General features: G+C 42.5%; 1 long non-coding RNA gene across 1 annotated transcript; it reads right to left on the bottom strand.

The window, feature by feature from the left end:
* Nucleotides 1–5,127: 5,127 nt before the first annotated feature.
* On the bottom strand, nucleotides 5,128–7,789 carry LOC132662460 (uncharacterized). The gene is made up of 3 exons (XR_009602592.1): nucleotides 7,709–7,789; nucleotides 6,878–7,027; nucleotides 5,128–5,946 (listed from the first exon to the last, which is right to left on the bottom strand). It is a non-coding gene; the product is annotated as an uncharacterized LOC132662460 (long non-coding RNA).
* Between the last annotated feature and the right edge of the window lie 8,957 nt (nucleotides 7,790–16,746).

The raw sequence follows: 16,746 nt of genomic DNA on the forward strand, positions 1-16,746 counted from the left end.
TGACTCCCCACGGTAAGCTGAAAAATGCACCTGCCCCCACACCAAATATCCATGTCAAACGCTTGGAATCAGTGAATGTTACTTTACTTGGTAAAAGGGTCTCCAGGGATGTAATTAAGTTATGAACCTTGAAATGAGGTCATTTTGAGTTATCTGAGTGAGCCCTAAGTCCAATGACAAGTCTCCTCGTAGGAAACACACTGAGGAAAAAGTCAAGAAGGGAAGGAGGCAGTATGAAGAAAGAGGCAGAGATTGGAGGCATGTGGCCACAAGCCATGAGGCCACGGGATGCTGACAGCTGCTGGAAGTTGGAAGAAGCAAAGAGTGTGTCTTCCCCTTTGAGCTTCTAGAGAGAGTGTAGCTGTCCAGTACCTTGGGTTTGGACTTCTGGGCTCCAGAACTGTGAGGGAAGACATTGTGTCATTTTAAGCCACCACATTTGTGGTTAATTTGTTGTGGCAGCCCTAGGAAATGCATACACTCCCCCTGACCAAGCTCTCAACATGTCTTCCTTCCTGTCTGCCAGTAGCCTTCATTCAGCAACTTGACCCACATTTCTACCTCCAGGGCCCTGCTCCCTGCCACTGGCACTTCTTCGTTTCTCTCCTTACAGTATCTCTGTTATCTCTTACAGCATCTCTGTCATCTTACAGCATCTCTGTCAGCTCTTGGCTGCAAGATCTCTCTGATGCCCGCTACCTGCTTGTTTCTCTTTGCATGGGACTTGTGCTTCCTATCTCTCAAGCCTCACTCTTGTGGTCTAGCTCTCTGGCCCCTGGGGTCTAATCATCTCTGATCTAACTATCAACTACCATGCCCCAGATTTGACATCTTAAAAATTGTTTTTAACGTTTACTTATTTTTGAGAGAGAGAGAGAGAGAGAGAGAGAGAGCGAGCGCATGAGTGGGGGAGGGGAAAGAGGGAGACACAGAATCCAAAGCAGGCTCCAGGTTCTGGGCTGTGATCACAAAGGAAAAGAAAATTGGTTGCCAGGGATGTGGGCATGATCTGGTATTTCTCCGCTTTTCAGTTCTGGTTGTAGAAAGAGAAAGAAGTAGAAAGACACCTATAGAATAAGAATATCCCCAATGGTAGTACACTACCAGTTATTTTAGTAGTTGTTGTAGGGGTGGTGACATCACACCAATGATAACTGCCGTTTACGTATAGTATATGTTTTAGGTCCTTTAAAAATTCACTGATTTCCCCCCAACGATATCCCTTTGAGGAAGTTACATATTCATTTCTCTACTTTAGGACAAGAAATTTCATATTTAAAAAAAAAAGTAAAAAGTAAAAAAAAAAAAATGTCTCTACTTTCTAAAGAAATCAGGAGACAGTAAAACCAACACTACCCGATAGGTTAACCAACTTGAATGTAAATAAAAAATTAAAAATAAAAAAATCAGGAGGCCAGGGTTAAGTGATTGCCCAAGGTCACAGTGAGTTAAAAGAACAGCTGGAGCCATGACCTAACCCCTGGTCTCCTGGAGGCAGGATACAAATCAGAGAAAACCGTATGTCTGGAAGGAAATCGGTAATCAACCTGGCTCTGCAGACCCAAATTCACCTCTACTAATAATGCATAGTAAGAACTAATGATTTTACTTTGGAAACTACAGTCATTGAAGATTTTCTTCTTCAACATGGTGTGCAGGAGCACACTCTGGGAGGATGTAGGTGCAGTTACAGTGACGGTAGTTCCCAGCACAAAGGGAAACTCAGAAACTCCGGAAGAATGTTTCCCTGAAATGTAAAACCCCGTTGTCAGGCCAAGATGCCCCATTTGTCAGAGGCCTGGCTGTGTTGTAATCTCTGTAAAGGCAGAGGCCTCATTGTCTCTTTCTTTATATGCCCCAAGTGTAGTTTTTATGTAATATATGCACAACCTGCTTGTAATGAATTAAACAGATTTCAGCGATGTAGAATATCTGAAGTGCTTTTCACAGGATCCTGCGCTTAGCTCGTGTTCATCAGTAACATCCCATTTGCCTGGTAAATTCCCCACCAACTTACCAACTTGCCTGAAACAATGGCTTCACCAAGACTTTTTCTACTTAAAAGTTCCCAAGGGTTCTTCACTTCCTACCAGAGTATTTGGTCTGGCTTTGAATACGTCTCACAATTTGACAGCAGTCACTTTATCCAAAGTGATTATCTACTCCCCACAATCTCATTCCTAGGCTCCAGCCATACGAAAACCACCATAAGCTCCTGAATGAGTCAAGCTCTTTCCAAGCCTCTACTTTTGGGACTGTAAGGGGTGGGGATGTTCTCCTTAAAATAGGGGGTTCAGGAAGAGACTCACTAGCTAAATTAAGGTGAGATTGGAGGAGGGAGGTGAGGGATGAGCCATGTGAGTAGCTGGAAGGTGAGCATTCAGAGGGAACATCCAGGCAAAGGCCTTAAATTGAGAATACACCTGTCAAGTTCAAAGAGCCACCAGGATGGCTACTCTATCCCAGGATGGATAGGAATCAGCCAGGATTGAGAATAACCTCCACACAGGCCCTAAAAGCACAGAAGAGCATGGCTACTTCCAGGGACCTAAAGCCAAAGGAGCTGGAACTTAGTGAACACAGAGGGAACATAGTAAGAGGAGGCTAGTGACATGGGCAGGGGCCATTGAGGCAGAGCACAGGAGGCCATGGGGAGGGGTCTGGACAATGGGAAGTCTTGAACGGGATCTGAGCAGGGGCATAACTTGATGCAATTTATTATTATTTTTTTTGTTATGGGTTTTTTTTTTTTTTGTAAATCTCTGAACTATTTATTGAGGTATATCATATATACAGAAAAATGCATGTGTAAGTGTACAGGTCATTAAATACTCACAAATTAATCCCAATTATGTAAGTGCCTCCCAAATTAAAAAGCAGAACATTTACCAAGCACGTTGGAGCCTTCCTCAATATTATCTTCCAAGCAATTTAGAAGGTTGCTGTCACTGCTAGGTTGAGACTAAATGGATTGGAGAGGGAACTATTAAAATAAAGTCTTATTTATATTCAGCCAAATATGGGTGCCTCCACTAGTCCCAGTTCTATTTGCTTGGGGCCATGTGGAATGGGCCTGATTTCCTTCTCCGAGACTCACTGCAGTCCTCAGAACCCCTCTGCTTTCTTCAGTGCCTCCCACAAGCAGTTACCCAGGACTGAGTGCAGTATCAGAGCTGAGACCCACCCGGGACAAAACCAGATTCCGTGCCTGGAACCTGAGATCCATTGCTTACCATTAGTAGCAGCCAGGATGAGCCTCCACACGCTGCTCACAAGGCTACATGCCCTGACTGGCCTCAGTGACTTCTCCATATCTGTGATGGGTTGCACAAAGCGAGCACCACGATCATTTTGGCCCTCAGTCCTAATGGCTTCCCACAAATGCTCAACTGGTCAGAATCCACGTATGTAGGAGGGAATGTGTTTGTGTCCCTTATATATAAGAAGATGTTGACGGGAATGAGAATTGGTTAACTTCTCCCTTTCTCTTAGTAGCCAGCCTAATTTTATGTATATAAATCGCTAATTCTCTTTAGGCGTAAGTATACTCTTTGATTTGTATCAGGAAAATGCAAATTAACAACATTGAGGGGCACCTGGGTGGCTCAGTCGGTTGAGCCTCCCACTCGTGATTTTGGCCCGGGTCATGATTTCATGATTCCAGCGTTGTGGGATCCAGCCCTGCGTCGGGCTCCATGCAGAGTGTGTGGATCCTGCTTAAGGATCTCTCTTTCTCTCTCTCTCTCTTTCTCTCTCTCTCTCTCTCCCTCCTCCCTCTCTCTCTCTTTCTCCCCCTCCGTCCCTCTCCCTCACTCGCACTCTCTTTCTAAAATAAAAATTAAAACAACAATGAGATACCACCACACACCCATTAGAATGAGCAAAATCTGAAACACTGATAGCACTGAACACTGGCAAGAATCTGGACCGATAGGAGCTCTCATACATTGCTGGTGGGAATGCCAAATGACACAAGTGCCTAGGAAGGCAATTTGGAGGTTTCTTACAAACTAAACCTACCCTTACTACAAAATCCAGCAATTGTATTCCTTATAATTTACCCCCAAAGGACTGACTTGAAAACTTATGTCCACAAAAACCTGCACACAGATGTGTATAGCAGCTCTATTCAAAATTGCATGGACGTGGAAACAACTAAGATGTCCTTCAGTAGGTAAATGGGTAAAGAAACTGTGGGACATCCAAACGATGGAATATTATTCAGTACCAAAAAGAGGTGAGCCACCAAAGCCATGAAAAGACATGGAGGAAATTTAAATGCATATTACTAAGTGAAAGAAGCCAATCTGTATGAATCCAACTACATGACATTCTTGAAAAGGCAAAACTATGGAGACAATAAGATCAGTGGTAGCCAAGGATGTGTGGGGGAGAGAAATAAGTAGGGAGAGGATTTTTAGGGCAGTGAAAATCCTCTGGATGACATTACAATGATGGATTGATGTCATCATACACTTGTCCGGGCCTGTAGACTGCAACACCAGCAGTGAACCCTAAGGTAAACTGTGGACTTGGGGTAAATATAACATGTCAATGTGGGTTCATCCCTGGTAAAAAGCGTACAGTTCTGGAGGTTGATAATGGGGGAGGCTACGCACATGTGAAGCAGGGGTATGTGGGAAATCTCTATACTTTCTTCTCAATTCTGTTGTAAATCTAGAATTGCTCTAATAAAAAAACAAGTGTCTTTTTTAAAAAGCCGTTAGAGGCTTACCCGTGTTCATAGGAGATGGGGGAGTACAGATTCCAAAGAAAGGGGGGTAGTAGGCTGAGTGGAATTGTGTAGAACAGCCTTTCCCTCTACTTTATTAGGCTCTTGTTCCTTGATATTCCTAAGTAACGAAGGCATTTGCTAATTGTCATCCTGGATGCATTTAAGCAAAGAGAAAGTGAAAGTAACATTAATGGAGCATCTACCATAGGCATTTCTTTGATAGTAGGAAGTTCTCATGATAAAATTTGGAATTAAACATGCAATCAATTAGAAAATAGGATTTGCCCTGCTATTGTTTTTAAAGTATCTCCATCTGGAACTTGTAGAAATAGAACTTGAGCCAACATGGCAGCTTCATTTGAATGGCTTTGGTGCTTTATTTGCCACAACAATGGATGATGAGGGAATAAAAGTAATAAGAATGAGTAAGAAATACTAAAGATAGTATCTGTAGTCCTATGAAAAGAGAGCTCTTTATTCTTGAGCAAAGGCTGGAAGTAATCAAAGCTGGATTTGCTAAGCAATGTTTATAGCAATACTTAAAGTTTCTTTTCTATTTTTGAAATGTATGTAGGAAAAATCACTTTGATATTGAAAATCTGAAACTCATGAATCTTCAGCCCCCTTTCTTCCATTCTGTTTTTGTAATGTAAGTTTCTTTAAAAAAATAACACTGATCCCACTGGCACACCCACCATCACATACTGAACCAGGCTGTGCTAGGCAAGTACTTATTAAATAAACATGCTGAGTCAAAACAGGTCATGAATGGCATGAAGTTTTGTAAACCAAATTACTTTGTTTCTCTCTGGGATGGCAAACAGACCTGAAAAGCTTTTCAGAAATACCAGTGAAGCTGAGTAAGTCAAAACTGAACCTATCTGTTTTCTGAAACTATGGATGTCCTTGGACCAGAACCTGAACCCACGGGATATTTCGCTTGGGCCAGACAGCCTGTCCCTTCTCTGAAGCTGACACCACCGTCTGAGCCAAGAGCTAAGTCCCCCAGAGCAAGTACCGAGAAAGGGCCTCAGAAGGAGTTGCTTCATCCCAGGAAGAGTTAAACTTCTTGCACAGAGCAGGCCTTCCTTCAGCTCCAACCGTGCTCACTCCAGAAAACAGCTCTGGGAGCCCCAGAGGGGGCTTTAGCTGCTCTGACTTCTCACACACTCTTCTTTCAAATGAATTTAAACCTTTTCTTGTCCAAATCCCTACAGAAGGAAAAAAAAAAAAAAAAAAAAGTAACCACTCTGTAGTTTTTCTACTATTATGCAAATAAATTAATCAGGCAATGCTCCTGTGAGAATTAATTTATATTTGAATCCAATGAGGCCTGGATGCTTGCTAACTGAACCCCCAGGCCAAAGCCTCAGCTAGGTAGCACCTCATATTATTCCTTTGACGAAATGTGAACTGACATAAATACTATGGCCCCCTTTCAATCCGATTACCCCGTAACTTCACATCAATGCTACCCTAGCCATCAGATTCTGGCGTCTTTCCTTTCACCGGCTCCAGGAACAACAGACAACTCCTCCTTGATAAACAAGTGCCCACGCTGCCACCTCGTACCCCCACTCTTAACCCATCATCCTCACTCAATGGGCTCCATTCGACAAGGTATTTTATTTTGTTTGTAGGAATCAAGGACTGAAAAACAGTTCGAAATCAGGCCTGGCTGGGGCTGTTCATTCAAAGCTGCCCTTTTCACACAATCAGTCACTAAGAGCCTCTGGAAATAACACCCCTGAAGTATCCACCCTTTAATGGACGTCATTCCCTTGGGACGCTCCCTACCCCTCCCCTCCCGCCCAAACCCATTTCATCTCCCTCCATTACGTCTTAAGGACTCTTTTTAAAACACACAAAAAACAAACAGCAGCACAGGTCTCCCTTGGCTTGCGTGACCTGAAGCTCAGTCAAAATGAACCTACATTTTAAACCATACCTTTGTATTAAACTCATGTTGACAACCACTAAATTCTTTCCGTTGCTCTGCATAGAAACTTAAAAAAAAAAAAAAAAAGATTCATTTCGATCCCCACCCCCCAAACTCTGCCCATTTAAAAAGCTTGGCTAAATAATCCACCAGGTGGGGGGAAAGCTTTTCTATGTGGGCAGCTCAGTTTCTGGAGCCCCTACCTTGGTAATTAGATTAACAGGCAAACGTGAACAGCGGCAACCAAAACAGTCCCCACTCTCTTCATTCTTTATGCCATTTAAGCACGAAACTCATCGCAAAATATCTTGAACAGTGGCAGAAAAAAATATGGATTTGTGAAGTGCTCTATGCTGAACGTGGAAATGAGAGAGGAAGAAAACAAAGCAAGCTTTGTGTTAAAAAAAAAAAACTGCAAGTAATCTTAATACTTGTTTTTTTGAGAAAAGGGCAGAAGTTATATATGCTCATCAACAATGTTTGTTAGCTTTGTAGTTAATTAGTTTAAACATTTCGGTGCCTCCTTTTAGCACAGTCTAAAATAGAGGACAGTGACCCTAGAGGCAATGCTTTTCTTTCTGAATCAATGAAGGCCAAATACCTTCTGTAACCACAGTCCCACAATAGGCTTTGAATTTTGAGAAACCCTTTGAAACGTGTTCTAACTAAATATGTACATATTTTTTAATATCTTTTTTTTTTTTTTTAACATTTTATTTTATTCTTGAGAGACAGAGAGAGAACATGAGCAGGGGAGGGACCGGAAAGAGGGAGAGACACAGGATCTGAAGCAGGCCTTAGGCTCTGAGCTATCAGCACAGAGCCTGACCTGGGGCTCCAATCACAAACCGCAAGATCATGACCTGAGCTCGAAGTCAGATGCCCAACTGAGCCACCCAGGCGCCCCCCTAAATATGTATATTAAGAAGCCATTCACTTTTTAGAAATAAGAGAAAGAAAAATAAGTATATGAATTGAAACACATGAACACTCACTCAGCTACCTACAAGGAAAGTTATGGCTTTACCAAATACCTTTCATATTTTTCCAAAGCAACTTGCTTTCTGCTATGCCAGAGGAGAACATCTCTGTTTTCATATAAAGTAAGCTTCTGTTTAAAAGAAAAAGAGGCCCTTAGTGAATTTATTAGATTTTGGTGATAAATTATCACTAAAAGTGACACTCTCTTTCCTTTCATCCTAGTACTGGTACCTTTGCCCAAACATTTAAAATTTGTTGCCTGGGATCTGCCAGATGCAGTTTTAGTGGCTGTTCAAGAACATTGTTACATACCATATTTTTAGTCAAAAATAGGCACAACTGCTTTATTCCCTTCTCTTGGCCTGGTTGTTCACTGTTCATTCAGCAATGAATGGTTCCTAGATGTGCCACAGCAGCAGGCTCTCTTGTACTTAGGATGAACAGTGTGGTTAAAATCCTCACTCCACATCCTTCCTTTACCTTCAATTTGAGGCCACAGGAGTCTTCTGCGGCAAGCTCAGCCCTACTCAGTCCTGCCCCCTAATAAGAAACATCGAGGAGACGTAGTTCATGAACTTAGGGGACTCAGCAGTCAGTCACCTTCCATGTTGTTGCCTTCAGCAGGTGACAAAGGCTCCCAGGCTACCCAGATTGACCCCTTGGCCCTTAAGTTCCTGCACTGACCCTTTGTCTTCTTGTTCTTCAGTCCCTTCCCAGATCACCTGCCTGCCCAGAACGAGAATTGCTTCAAATATAGAGCTGGCTTTCCTCTAATCCAGTGGTCCTCAACCAGGGGCAATTTGGGCTCCCTCCTATGACTAGGGGGGTACCCCTGGCATCTAATGGGCAGAAGTCAGCAATGCTGCTAAACATCCTACAGTGTACCACATAGCACCCCAAACAAAAACTGAAGTTAAGAAAACTGGCTATAATCAGTCCCCTCCCCAATCTCACAGGCTGCGTAGGCTACCGAGTAGGAACACGGAGTCAAATCTACCTCTGCCACTGAATTAAGTACAGGATGCCCTGTAAGCTACTTTATGCTTTTTGAGTCTCAGTTTCTTTGTCTATAAAATGGACTTGTTATGAGACAAGGAAATAATATATCTATGAAGCACCAGCACAGCACTCACTAAATAAAGCCATCATTCTCATTGCAACTATATTATCATCCCTAGAAATGTACCCCAAGATCCAACCCCCCTGAGTTCTGTTACTTCCTATAAGCTTTCTCCCCACTGCTGATAGTTTTCAGAGCACAGAAGCTATACGGAGGCGTGGGTCTACCATTCCTGCCTCCAGAGTCCTGGAGGCATTGTTAATTACCCAGAGTTGGTCTTAGAATCCTTCTCTACATAGTACTTTAGATGCCACTTCCAATCAGTGAGATTCAGCACAGGAACTAAAGTCTATTTGCCATCTATAATCCATGTTATCTCTTATTAACTAGAGGTTATTTCTTCCTAGAAATACTGTGTTCCCTATTGCTGGAAGTGTTTAAGTAAGGCTAACATGAAAGGGATTTTATTTTTAATATGCATAGGACTTCATGCATATTAGGATAACCATCTTGGTGGTACAAGACACGCACACCACATGTGCAACCCATATGCTCACTGGGCATGAGGAAGATGATTTGGGTGGGTCCATTAGTCAAAACGGGATACATTCTCTGATAACTCCAAAATCTTATAATAGAAGCTTTTTTCTTGTCTATGTCCCAGACCAATACAAGATGGGTCGCTCACCTCCAAGCCATGACTCAGGGATCTGCGCTCTCATTACATGCTGTACCTCTTCCACTCCATCGTGGGGCCTCCTTGCCCTAATGGAAGGAAAGAGAAAAAGGATTGTGTATAAGAGATTTTATATGCCAAGCCTGGAAATGATGCACATTACTTCTGCCCACATTCTGTTGCCCAGAGCAGAGTGTATGGCTCCATCTAACTGTGAGGAAAGCTAGGAAATGCTGTCTGTGTGTCCATAAGGAGGAGAAAAATGACTACTGGTGGGCATTAGCAATGAATATCTGTGATAATCATTAAAATTTTTTATAAAACAGGAGTCAGATAGTAGTAAAGAACAGCTACCAGGACTCAGCCGTGAGTCTAACTTTGGGTAAGGCACACTTCATGCACTGTGTTTCAAGATGTCATAACAGACCCTGTCTGTTGCATATATAAAACCATACCCCTTTACCTTTCTTAATAGGGATCCTGTCTGTTCAGAAATCTAATACCTATGTATCTCTAGGAAAGTGACCCTTGATCTATTTAATTAAAAACACTAGATGGGCACTGAGGAGGGCACTTGTTGGGATGAGCACTGGGTGTGTATGCAAGCAATGAACCATGGGAATCTACCCCCCGAACCAAGAGCACACTGTATACGCTGTATGTTAACCAATTTGACAATAATTGTATTTTTAAAAAATAACAAATAAATAAATACCCCCAAAATGCTAATTCTAGGGATCCTGGGTGGCTCGGTCGTTTAAGCATCCAACTCTTGATTTCTGCTCAAGTCATGGTCTCACAGGTTCATAGTATCGAGCCCTGAGCTGTCAGCCCAGAGACTAGGATTCTCTCTCTCCCTCGCTGCCCCTCCCCTGCTTGCATGTGTGCGCGTGCACACTCTCTCTCTCTCTCTCTCTCAAAATAAATAAACATTTTTTTGAAAACGTTAATTCCATTTTCCTTACCAATGACTGGCTTAGATGTGAGCAACTGACACTACTCTGGCCAATGAGACAGGAGGAGGCATCTTCCAGGTGGGCTTTTTTCCTGCTGATAAAAGGAAAGAGAAGACAAACTGACTCTCCTGCTGAATGTTGTCACTTGCATGTGATGCTAGAGCTGGGGCAGCCGTCAGAGACCATGAGGGAGCTGGCCAAAGAGGACAAGCCAACATGTGAAGGACAGCAGAGAAGACAGACAGAATGAATCTTGATTTTTAATGTTATCAATGAGACAATGAGTTAATGAACTCTGAACCTGTTGTGCTTCTGGAACTCTTGCTTTATGACATAATAACTGTTCTTTACAATTTCTGCTATTTTTGAATAGGTGTTTTGCTAACGCAGCCAGAAGTACCACAGCTGACAGACAGATATGCACTAAGCACTTTAGATAAATGCTCTCCAAAATGGAGCCAACGGAGACCTGTGGTTCATATATATCTACCTCCCTTTATCAGAGCAGGGAACTAAGAGCTCTCCTAACTCTGGGTCCCTTGCCCACACAAAGTTCACTGTTTATAAATCTAATGCTTACTTTTATGAATAAAACAAGTGTTTGAAATACTGCTTCTATTTCTTAAGAAGTTTGTGAAGATTGACTTGACACAGAAGCACTTAGAACAGTACCTGAAATTCAGTAAATGCTAAATACATACTTATGTCATTACTACTAGAAGTAGAATTTTCGATTTTTATAAACTAAGGTAAATTTTATCAGTTGCGAAATGTCCTCTGATTGTTTGGCCTATGAGTATAAGGACTTCTTAATCCCACTGTACTTAAAAGCAGAAGGAAAGGGCTCCGGACCAAGCCACAAATTAGTTTAAATCCCAAAACTTTCTTCAGAGGTTGGTTCTGAGTCAGTACAGAATAATGGCTATGAACATAGGTCCCCGCGTGAGACCGAGCTCCAAACCTCAGCTCTGGGATTAACTGCGTGTCAGGATTCAATCAGAGAAGCAGAACCAATAGGCAATATACCATCTATATCCCATATGTATCACGAGCAGGCTGAAATCCACAAACATAGGCTGGAACTCTACAAGAACGGACTGGAATCTAGGTCGGTCCCTGCTGCATCTGACTTTGTGGGTGTGGCTGCCCTGCAAAATCCAGAGCCCTTCTCCAGGGAGGTATACACACACACACACACACACACACACACACACACACACACACCTGGCTCAGGAATCAAACAAGCTGGGGAAGGTGGGACACGTGCTGCCTCGAGACTGCCTCCTATCAGTGAGGTGAGCCAGCTGATTGCCTACAAGGGCTACTGCTCTTTCCACCCTCCCAGTCGCTCAAGACTGTTTTGTGGCCCATCCTAACTAGGATTCCATGGGAAAGACAACTCTGAAAAATGGACTTTAGCCTAGCCAGGCTGACACAGTGCAAAGCCAACATAGTTACATTTTTAAATCTAAGTTTTTGTGTCTTCTTCTGTAGATCAGTGAGGATAATAATAGGATCTACCTCATGAGGCTGTTTTGAAGATTATTTTAAATAATATATGGAAAATACTTAATACCTATCATTATCTTTATCATTATGTTGTTGTCAATGTTATTTGGTTAAATGTCCTTCACTGACATTTAAAAGAAAATCAGGCATTAGGATGTTTAGTCTCCTGAGAAGAAAGGGAACTAAGTTTCTTACTGGCCAGTCACTGTTCTAAACAATAAACATTTGTCACAGTCTTTTAAGGTATTATTACACCCATCTTAGATGAAACATTTGAAAAAACTAAGGAACAGAAAGGTTAAGTAACTGGACCCAAGCTAGTAAAGTAGCAATGGATGCTCTCTCTCTCTCTCTCTCTCTCTGTCCACAGAAGGCCAAGAAGAAAAAATTACAGGGTGATCAAAACTGAGTGATGAAAAAGTAGCATTTAAACTGCAGTTTGGGGGCGCCTGGGTGGCTCAGTGGGTTGAGCATCCTACTCTTGAGTTGGGCTCAGGTCATGATCTCATGGTTTGTAAGATCGAGGCCCAAGTCAGGCTCTGTGATGACAGTGGGAAGCATGCTTGGGATTCTCTCTCTCCCTCTCTCTCTCTGCCCCTGCCCTGCTCACGTGTGCACACATGCTCGCTCACTCCATCTCCCTTTCTCTCAAAATAAATACACATTTATTGATGTAAAGAATTTTAAAAATAAAAAATTAAAAAAGAAACTGTAATTTGAAGGATGAGCATGAGCTAACCAAATGAATCAAGCAGAGAGAATAATATAGGCAAAGGTATACTGATTAGAAAGAGCCTGGCACCTTAGAGGAGGGAAGAGAATGAGGAGGCAGAACTGTGGTAGAGGATGGGCAGGGACAGCAACTGTGTGGGGCTCATTCCTTCTACTTGGTCCTAAGTGGAATGGGAAGATCCAGCATGGCACAAGCTGTGTCTGGCTTGTTCACTCCAGTATTCCCAGACCTTGAATAGTGCCTGCTGGTACACTGTAGAATCTCAATAAACGTTTGTTGGTTGAAGGAAAGGATGGGGTGATAAGATATAATTTATATATCAAAATCTCTAGTTGCTGTAAAGTATACCTCCTCCCTCTCTTTGGTTCCTCCTACTAACACAGAACTGGCTACTTATTTTCTTTCTCTCGGCAACCCTTCAAATACTTGAATATGGCAGTCATGTCCCCGCAGTCTCCACGTCCTTAGACCGACAGCCTCAGCTTCTTGACATCAGTTTCCCATATTCAGGAACTCTAGTCAATACTGTCCAAGAAACTTCTGCAATGATGGAAATGTTTTATATCTGTCCCATCCAATATGGTGGCCTTATGTGGCTGTTGAGTCATGTGTGGCTCTTGAGTATTTGAATTGTGGCTAATGTGACTGGGGAACTATATTTTAAATTTTATTTACATTTAAATTATTTACATTTTATTTATTTAGTTTGAATTTGAATAGTCCCATGTGTCTATTGGCTACTGAATTGGACAGTATGGCACTAGCTCTCCACTCTGACTCTTTCAGATAATACAATGGACTTCTCTGAATCTTCCCATTTTATTTACCCACCTCTGGCTTCCCATTTTATTTACCTTCCTTTCCACCAGAATTAACCAATTTTGCTACTCTGTACCCTGTGCTGGGCTTCTGACTCATGTCAGCTAATTTAGCACCCAGGGCACAAAGATTAGCTGGAACCCCTTTCTTTGGCAAATGCCAGTTATCAGAATAGCAGCTTTTGGCTTTCCGGGTCACATAATTTCTCTCAGAGATGAGTTCATTCAGACACATATTTATACACATAGTTTCTGTCTAAGAACCTAAATGAGGCTGGTTAAGGATCTGCCAGTACATCCATTAATTACACTATAAAAATTAAGCATTTACTCCATTTAATGCTGTGAGTTAGTACATATGTGTTACCCTGAGTGTGGTTCCTGTGCTATGGGATGTGACTCTTTATTAAACATGTTTTGTCAACTAAGCATATTCACTGATAATGTCCGCTAATGGCCAACAGTACTAACTAAAGTCATCACCTAATCATTCAATCAGCAAAGAGGACTCACCTAGGGCATACAGATGAAAATTAGACAGCCTTTTGACAAAATCTGAAGCTTCCCAATCTGACTATCATCTAGAGAACCAAACTGTATAAATGAAGAACTGTGAACGACAAGACTTTATAAGAGGCTAGAAGAGAGATCAGTGAATGAAATACACTGAACTTTAAGGCAGGAAAGGTCATTTTAGATGAGACAGGAGAGTGCTCCCAGAACTTAAAGAACTTGTCACTCTGCACACATTTCTCTTAATGCATGCCACATGCCAGGCACCAGGACTCAGAGACAAAGGATATGGTGCCTGCCCTCAATGAGTTTATGGTCTACGAGGGAAACAAACATGTAAATTATTCTAACATTCTAGGTACAGCCGCCAGATTTAGCAAATAAAAATACAGACCATCCCGTTAAATTTAATTTTCTGATAAATAATAGATAACTTTTTTAGTATAGGTATATCCCACATAATATTTGGGACATACTTATACAAAAAATAATATTTGTTTGAAATTCAAATGTAACTGTGCATTTAGAATTCTATCTGGCAATTCTAAATACAAGGTCAAAAAATGCAATGATCAAAGGGGATATTAGGTACTCCAAGGGAATGCAGACCACAGAGTACATGTCAGAGAAAGGTTACAGAGGAGGCAAGGCTTAGGTCAAATCTTTCCCAACCAGTAGAAGTTCACCAGGCAAAGAGAGTACGGAAGGAGTGATGTGCACAAAGGCACTGGGGTTTGAGAGAGCAGGGCACACTTGAGGAAGAGCAGGTAGCTCAACAGGAATAGAGTAACTAATAGGTTATAATCTCAATAAGTAGGAGAAAAGCCCAAGTCAGAATCCAAGATAACACCGCAAGCTAAGGGATGAACAGAGAAAAGCGAGTTCATAAAAAGAGTAAGAAGCAGTCCAACAAGGAAAAAAAGAAAACCGTGAGGCCAAGATGGAGGGAGAAATGTGCAGTGATGAAGGCTGCAGGTGGTCCAAGTAAAGTGAGTTCACGGACAATCCTAACGGGGACATCAGTGACACTGACAACAGCCATTTCAATGGAATGTGACGGCAGCAGGTTGAGAAAGGTCATGGAAGTGGCAAAAATAAGAGAACCCAAGGGTAGATGTTGTTTTCAAAAAGTATGATTGTTAAAAAAAGCATCATGCTTAGACCTGAACCATCAGGGAACTTGCCTGGGCCCTGAACTTTAAGGAGAGCCCCCAGTCTGGCTCCCCTCCAGCTCCACCCATGTCCATGTGGCTAAGGGGACATGCTCACCTAGAGCCTGTACACTCCCTTTTAGGCCTTGGAATTCTTTACTCAGTTGGAACCAAGTCTACTTTCCAAGATTACACAAGCCTCTTCCTAGGTCTCTCTTTCCATGAGTTAACTCAGCCCCTCGCATGCTCATTTCTAAACCTGAGGCACAGATCACGGATGACTGTTAGGGGTAGAAGGGTGTGGATGGACCTTGGACATGTGGACCAGGCGTCTGCACTCTTGGATGCATGACCATTCATGATGTAGGATGGAGTCAGCATGGGAAGTGAAGTAGGGCGTGCAATAGGCTTCCACCTACAGTCTTATCTCAGGCCTCAGAAAACTTAGAGGAAATGTGTAAGAAGGAATTATTGGTGATGGAATGAGGCCAAGAGAGGGTGCTTTTGAAAATCAGCACTATTTGATGTTTTGTTTTACTTTTAAGTAAACTTTACGCCCAGTGTGGGGGGTTGAACTCACAACCCTGAGATCAAGAGTCACATGCTCTACTGACGGAGCCAGCCAGGTGCCCCCAAAATAAGCATCGTTTGGACAAATCTGTGGTAAAGGGGATATTGAAGCTACAGATAGAGAAACTAGGTCCCCATATCAGTGAGGAGTTCAGCAGCAAATATTTCCAAAACAGAAACCAATTACAGAAATGGGGACAGGGTTAAGGAACTAAAGAAGGGATGTCAATGCACCAAAGACGAGCAACAGTGAGAAGCCATTATATCCCATTATATCCCTAGGTCTGTAAGTGCAGTAGGTTGTCGAGATAATATTGCCAGAGCCTAGGGAGCTTGGGATCTGCGGCTGCAGTCACTCCCAGAAATTCAACAAATCAAGAAGAAAGCAAGAGGAATACATACCTCAGCCTTCCTCTCCTCCAGCCCTTGACTTGGTGCAATTGCCTGCCATGGACTGAAACCAACTAGAAGAAACCAGCCAGCAAAGTATCCCAGGGGCAATGCATTCCCTAGAGGCCAGCCTCTTCAGGTAAAAGCAGGGAAAGAAAGGTTGCAAGTAAATTTGGAAGGGCAAACAAAGAATAAATAATTAATACTGTCTCCAAGAAGGCAGAAGATGACTTAACTAAGTGGAAATGTGAATACAATGGGAAGGAAGTTGGCAGGAAGGAAATGGGAGGCATTTATGTCGAATAACCATCTCTTTTGCTCTCTGCAGTTAGAGGGGAAGGTTGATAGTGGATGAGGTAAGCAGGCAAGGGAATGTTTTGGTTTAACGCCTGTAGATGGCGGTTGACTTAAGGCCATTGTACAGTATAGGTAATACCCTAAGATAAGGAAGGCTATTTTCCACACGCCTTCTCAATGCAAGAGATGTCACATTTCCCAAGTCTCCCTCTCCTTTCCCTACATTAAACAGAACCACATAGCAGGTAAAAGTCTTGGGAGGATTTTTCCTTTCCCTCTTTCCTGAAATTACCTCTAGAACCACCTCAGCCTCTGCCAACAAACCTCCAGCAACTTAGAGGCCCACACACTTCAGAATACTTACCTCTGAAATACGGATTCATGATTCAAAACAGCCTCTCTAGGGACACCTGGCTGG

The sequence above is a fragment of the Panthera onca genome, chromosome D1, assembly GCF_046562875.1.
Source record: "Panthera onca isolate mPanOnc1 chromosome D1, mPanOnc1 haplotype 2, whole genome shotgun sequence".
Classification (NCBI taxonomy): Eukaryota; Metazoa; Chordata; class Mammalia; order Carnivora; family Felidae; genus Panthera; species Panthera onca.